The sequence below is a fragment of the Belonocnema kinseyi genome, chromosome 6 (assembly GCF_010883055.1).
Source record: "Belonocnema kinseyi isolate 2016_QV_RU_SX_M_011 chromosome 6, B_treatae_v1, whole genome shotgun sequence".
Taxonomy (NCBI): domain Eukaryota; kingdom Metazoa; phylum Arthropoda; class Insecta; order Hymenoptera; family Cynipidae; genus Belonocnema; species Belonocnema kinseyi.
Window position 1 is genome coordinate 75,184,896 of NC_046662.1, and position 7,797 is coordinate 75,192,692.

Genomic DNA, 7,797 nt, shown 5'->3' on the forward strand with positions numbered 1-7,797 from the left:
TAAATAGTAAAAGACTGTCATTAACCCACACATCTTTCACAAAGATTGTGCTGCTTAACAATCTTTAAAAATCCAACCTCGAGTAAATAAAATATTTTTAGCCTAGTCCAAAATTTGCTAAATTTGTGACATTTTTATTCGTGAGACTGTAATGAAATCTTCTTAATTTTCGATCTGTACTTTTTTAATTATACTTTGTAAAGCATAAGCTCTTGGACTCGATTTTCTTGCGTTTCGAGTTTGTCGTATAATCCTAGTCAAGATATACGAAAATTATTGAAAAGATGCATGATTTGTTCGGTATATGTTTGTATCGAAGTCTATTCGAGGGCATTTTTCCTTTCCTTGGGGAAGGAAATAAAAAGGCGTGAAAGCGACAAAGAACTAAGACCAAAACTCTCTTAGATGTGGATATTTTATCAATTATGGTGTAAAGGGGGAAGAACAAGTTTACGTGATCTCGTAACTTATGATTAGACTATATTTTAATACTTTTGTAGATATTCAATTTTTCATCGCAGAGCCTCTTAATTCTGCTATATTTTGAAATTTGAGGCTTCAGCGTGATTTGAAAATAATTTGATTGTTATATTTTCGAATCTAGACTAAAAGTTGACGGGAAGTCAACCGAAGAATACTTAAAATTGAACTTCTCCATCTCTTGTTACCAATCTAAGACGTAATCCAACATTTAATTCCAGACACCTTGTCACATGTCATTACTGATCTCTTCGATATACATGTATTATTATCTGTAATGGTGTCTTTATCTCTCGTGACAATTTCGGGCTAAGATGAAACCCAAATAATCTAAAGCTGAATTCTAGAGTGCGAAGAATTTTGAATGCGATCGAATTAAAGTTACTTCTCAATTACTACTACTTTAGTACTCTCATCGTGATAGTTGGATACAGAGGGCACCACTAGGAAAAAAATAATTTAGTTTTTGGTGTTTGTGCTCTGCTCTAAATTTATCAAACGGGCCTTTTCTCTATTCCAAGCGAATTTCTTTAAATAAATAAATTAATGTAATTAAAAATAATAATAATAGTTAATAATAAAGAGGCTAGTGGTGCACTCTGTTAAAATTTAAGGTCATACACACCATGATTCTAGATAGAGTCCCATTAGTTCCTGCGTCTAGCGAGGCATAGAATTTAGCTTTTATCTCAGATATTAGAATAGAATTTTAAAGTCCTTGTGATAGGAATTGAGAGATAAAGTTAATTTCTCATCGATAGATAAGTTTACGAATAAATTCACATTTATTGGTGCACAGTCAACTGTCTGTTAACGAGTTTGGCCTAAGATGCATTTGTTGAGGTTGATGTTGCATTAATTGCCACCCCCTTTTCCAATTTAATCGGGAAAATTTTGATTATTCCATTCACAACACCTCTGAAATGTCTACGAATTTTTATCACATTTTATTTTTATACGTTATTTCTCCCGAGTTTCAAATTATTCTTTTGAAATAGTCAGTCTCATGGTTTTAAATTTTAAATATTTGACTTTTAATATTTAAAACTTAATAATAATTGAAATCTTATTACTGTTGAATTTTGAAAAGTATAAATTATAATTTGACCATTAATATTTTTATACGATTCAAATTCAAATAATGTAATTACAAGATTAAAATTAAAGGATTCCAGTATGAAACAACTTTTTAATTCTAGTTTTAATTTTTTTTTAATTTTCAGTTTCAAACAAAGTTTGCAATCATTTAACTTTGAATGTTTCTACATTAAAGTGAGTAATTTAAACCTTAATCGGCACCGCGGGTCTTGATGACCCAGGCAATTTTTTCACAATATCTCCCATTCAAACACATGGAATAAAAAAATGATGAAAAATGTCATTTCAATTTTTTTAAACGTATTTCGACTGAAATTAATAACTTTCTTCAAGAACACACTATTACGCTTATTCTTCGGACCCAGTGTGCCCTGTACTTTCCGTACAGAAAGTCTGCCGGTTTAGGGTTAAACCGTGTTTTGAATCAGTTGAATTTTAAACAGTAAGAAATTATAATGTGGATTTATTTCTTGAAACTGTGCAATTTTTAATGTTTTTCCCAATAATAAAATTTCCGAAGAGGAAAGTTCCCAAATAATAAGATTCGCGAATTATAGAATTCCCGAATAATAAAATCCCCGAAGCGTTTATAATATTACCAAATTGGAAAATTCCTGGATAATAAGATTTCCGGCAGTTTATAATATTAAAGAATTTGAAAACTATAAAATTCCCGAATTTAAACAAAAAAATTTTTATGAGTATTGTTTAATTATTTCATTTATTTTAATTTTAAATTGAAACAATAATTATAGAAAATGTAACCATACAAAATATTTTTTAAATACAAATATTTGCTTATTTTATTTTCAGTAAATAAATAATTTTTTTAATATTATAAATTGTTCGGGACTCTTAATATTCAGGAATTTTAGTGCCGCGAATTTTATTTCTCGGGATTTTTCAGTCCCGAATGTTCCAAGATTTTATTTGAAATTTTTTGATTTTATAAGAGTTCCAATTTTACCGCTTTATTTGGCAGTAAAGTTTTGATTACTTTCAATAAAAAAATGGTAGTTTTGAAATCTTGAATTTTTTAATTTTCATGCTCGGGAAATGGCCCGAAAATTTTTTCTTGCATTTGGGAATGCAGTTTGAAAGTCCCTAATTTGAAACTTGTAAAATATTCAAGTAACAGTAGCTGGTGTCGTTTTATGTTAAACAGTTGTGAAACATTTCAGTGGCGTTGCACTCAACCATCCAGAAACCTGGAAGGGAAACTTTCTCAACATTTAATTCTGTGTTAAAAGCTTCCAAATTTGGAATTCCGTTTGTATACAAAGAAATTTTTCGTTTTGGAGAGATCCTTAAAGATAAAACGTCTTCCCAAATTCCACTACTAGGGGCACTATAAGAAAACAAAATTAGAAAAAAAGGAAAACTATGCAGACCAAAGTTGAGTAGCGAGGAAGACAAAACAAAATCGGCAATGCCAAAGAGGCTAGTGTTCGTGGCAGTCAACCTCTGCGCGCTAATTTAGATTTGAATGCCTCAAAGTAAGCGTAATAATTATAGGTAATAATTATATTGCATTCTATTAAATTAAAAAAGACATTCCATTGTCTCGATGCCATTGCTGAGAGAAGAAGAATGTTCGCTACCAAAATAAAAACGAAAAAATGTAAACTATTATTCGAGATTGTATTATAAACGAGAGTGTGATAAACTGTAAACAAAGCTGTGCTACGTTGGGGCATCAGAAATGTGTACGAGCCGTGTCACATCGGTGCAATTATTACTACGAAAGGCTACTTCAAAAACCTTATGAGTGTCAATTCCACTACCAACTTAATTCATAATTTTCAAAAATGTAAAAAAAATGGAGGACAATTTAAATGATAGCATAAAAGCTCGCATGATATACCTCGGTTTTCATGTGGCAAAGTGAGATTATTAATAAATTAAAATTTTAACAAAAGATAAACACTACACTGTAGTACGAGGAGGAATGAACAAAAAATATGAATACTTTTTATTGTAGGTATTTCATAGAAGTTCATATAAATAAAGATACTGTATCGATGATTACTTGCTAAATAAATCAACAGTGTTTTCTGCCTATGTACTCGTACGCATTTCGTTTCATATTTTCTTATTACATCACATTTACAAATTTGACTAATTGTAAGATTTTCAGTTTTTTATATGTGATGTAATTTTATCAAAAAAATTAAAAGCTTCAAATTTTACTAGCGGCCTAATGTTTAATTTAAAAGCGTATGATATTAAAAGTTCGTAAAAATCAAATTCGAAAGAATTCAAATATTATGAAAGCCTTGGAATTGAAAGTCTAAATTGAAATTAGAAAGATTAATTTAATTAAAAATTGGTACACATTTTCTGGGAAAGTCTGGGACTTTAAAGCCGAAATTGTGTAGCCGCCAAAAATGCCAATGAAACACTGAAAATAATCAATTGCCAATACAAAGAGCTCACTAAACAATTTCCCATCTGTAGATCTCTTATCAAATCTCTGTAAAAAAATCTTGAAATGAAATCTTGGTGACTTTTTATTTTTGTGTGAGAGAGAAATCGTTTTAAGTCTAATAATATCTAATAAAGTAGTAGCATTAATTATTTACAGAACCTTTCGATAGAAAATATAAATCGAAAGGATTTTCTAGTCAAGTCGGCGATTGCACTACACTTGTAAATATGAAACCAAGGCAGTGTTCTTTTAACGAATTCTAGACTAGATGCTGATAATTATAGTATAGGATAGAAGCTTTTGTCTCGCCTAACTAAAAAGTTTAGCGTTACTCTGTATCTTTCGATGTGATTTTCAAGAAAACTTTCAAACAATTTCAACGTTTTTTAACTAACCTCATCGGACACCTATACAAAGAGCACAAAAGAGAAAAAAAAATAATGAGAGATGCACTTGCGAATAAATTCCAATTTGTCCTCGATTGTACATGTTAGAGTTAAGCCGTTTTAAGAAATAAATAGACGAACACGATCTTTTGATAGATTCAAAGATATCGATCCATATCAGTGCACTGAAATAAAATTGAGGAGCTTCCAATGTCGTGACTCCTAGACTGTACGATGTGAAAGATCTGCATTTTTCTCTTTAAACTGTAGAGCAGGAGATGGACAAAAAGAGCAGGCTGAAAAATAAAGTTGCAAAGTTAATCCTGGATGAATGAAAATAACTGATTGCTCTCTTGGAGTGAAAATTTATTTACCTTCTGTCTGTAACACTATACAACAAAAATTGTAAGCAAAATCGATGAATTTTTTATTTCTAGAGAGCTTCCAAATTGCAACTTTGTTGAAAAAAGAAAACTTTTAGATTTTCCGTCTATTGGTAATTTTATTTTATGATTCAGATAAACGGCAAAAGTTGTACACCAAAATTGTATATCAAAAATTTTATTGTGTTTTCGAACTCAATTAAAGTGTCGAAAAATTAAAATTTTCTCTTTATTTTCGGACTGAATAATTTTTTTATTGGTGGGAAGGGACTCACATTCTGGATATCCGATAAGAGTTTTTTTTTTGATTACTTTATTTTAAGTGGTTTGAATTCAAACTGCACAAATAAAATTATTTACTTGGATCAATAATATGAGAACGAGGTATATAAATATATTAAAAATGAAAATAAAAGTTTATAATCATAAATATGAGAAAAATTATAGAGTAAGAATAAAAATGAGTCACGAGACGTTTCTATGTATTTTATTTTTGGGAAAGAACTTTGAAATCCTACAATAAGTTTTCAAAATAAAACACATATCAGATTATGCTTAAAAATATCTTATATGAAAATAATATTGTTTTGATACTTAAAAAAATTAATAAACATCGAAAAACTAATAAGAAACTCGACATTTTTTGTCATAAAGTAGATATTTTGATTTCCCTCAAGGCTGGTCTTTATGGATTGAAAAATAAAAAGTATCTAGTACTGTAAATTAAAATAATTAAAAGAAATAAGCTATGGATCATATGAAGAAAAAATTAAAAAATGGGGAGAATGTTTAATTTTTTATTCAGACATACACGACATATTTTTTATTTGGAAAGCTTCAAATTTATTAAGAGTCAAAATGAAAATTCTGTGCAGTTTGAAAGGAAAAAATCTTGGAATGTTTAAAATTCAAATGCAGATTAAAAGTACTTGTTTTATAATAATTAATAAATTCTCGTATATAGAAAAATTGGTTTCAGATTTTATGTCAAAAGAGGGTTTTTCTGCAGAGGAAGAAGCAAAACTAGAATCTGCTTTATAATAAATTATAAAAAAAATTGGATTCATTATACAAAAAAAATCACTAACTTTCAATTTAATCTACATTAATTATATTTTCCCTTCATTCTTAAGTGAAATTGACTACTTTCGACTAAATAGTCACTAAAATATTAATAATTTTTCACAATTAAACATTTCCAAAAGGATTTTAAAACTTAATAATGCAGTATTTTTAATAACGAAGTTATTCTTCAAATAGAATTGATTAATTTGGTCATACGCTCCAATAAAAAAGTAATGGATTCAGATGTCAAAAATCAAAATTTTATTTGTCAATTTGAACCCAAGTACGTTTCGTATATCTTTTGCAGATAGTTCTTCTTCAAGGGTAAATATACATATAACGTAAGTGAAATAAATGACTTTAAAAGTTATAAACTGGTACAAGATTTTATAATTCTTGTTCAAAATTTTTTTACCTGTAGCAATATGAAGAAATCCAAAAACATTTTAATTCGTCGCTATTTCATGAGAAACATAATTTTTGAATAAATCAAACATTAGTTGTTGTTTTTTTTTTGTATTTTGAAAATGCTAAAACTGTGTTAATTTTTTTGTTGTCGAAAAAAGTCGTAAATATATATGAATCGTTCGAGTTTCCGAGTAACACGAATATAAGTCTATTTACTTATATTCGTGTTATTCTGAATAACGAACATATAAAGTTTAGGATAATAAAAGAGTATAAAAAAGGCCAATCCAATCAGTCAATTTTTTCAAAAGTTATATTGTGCTCACAGACTACAAATCTACAAATCAATTTTACACAAATCTAATACCTTCTCTGGTGAGAATGTAAAAATGTGTACTGAAATAAATATAATTTAAACAATTGAAAGTAAAAATGCTTTTGGCAATGAAGTTTTTTCTTTGCTTATTTTAATTAATAAATTGTAAATTGTTTATTCAAACCAAGATGAACGGCAGTGAAGTAGAGATCAATATATGTAATTGAAAAAATACTTAATTTATCATACAATTATTTACTTGCAAACTATAGGTTCTTTTGGCTTTTAATCAATAATTGATAATTTTCACATTTATTGTAAAGAAATATATTTCTTTTTGTTATAGAAATATCAGGAAAGAAAGTATTTCTTTTGAGGCACTCGAATTTTTTCTAAACAAAATACATGCCATTTTAGATAAAGTAAAATTCGTACTTTTAACTACACATTTTTCATGCATTGTATTACATTTAAAATGTTTCATTCACTACTTATAATAATAATAATAATAATAATAATAATAATAATAATAATTACAGATAATTACAGATAATTAAATACAACATTTTTAAAGAATGAGTTATCTTCAGATTTAAAACTGGTTCCTGAAAATCTCTACAATATTTACTTATTCGATACGTGAAATCGATGGGACCTCGTTTAATTTATCAATTTACATGACTTAAAAATCATGCAAGGTTAAGCCCATTTTCAGCATTACCAAACGAATGAAATAAACCAAAGTTGGCTTATAAAATTATTTTTCTAGGATTGACGGGTTAACATTGCATGATTTTTAAAAGTCAAATAAATTAGTAATAACCGAACGAGGTCCGAGCAGGATGAAAAAGCGAATTTAAGCACAGATCAAAGTTTTATATAAACTTATTTAGTTTTGATTTAAGAAGAAACATAATTTTTAATAAAAAATAAAAATTTCCAATAACTATTTTATTTGTAAGTTTATTGGTTTTTTATGGTTATATAAATATAATTTCCCTAATATATTCTTGAGAAAACCCAAATAGATTTTTTCGAGTTTCAGATATTATGTCAAATCAAAATTTCAACAAAACTGTTAATCTTCAAATCAATAGTTAAATTTCCAAACAAAATACATGAATTCTCATCGAAAAATGTAAAAGCTGATATTTTAATTCAAACAGCTTTTTATTTTAAATAAAAAACAGTGGAAATCATCCAAAAAAGATAATATAAAAAATATTAATTTGC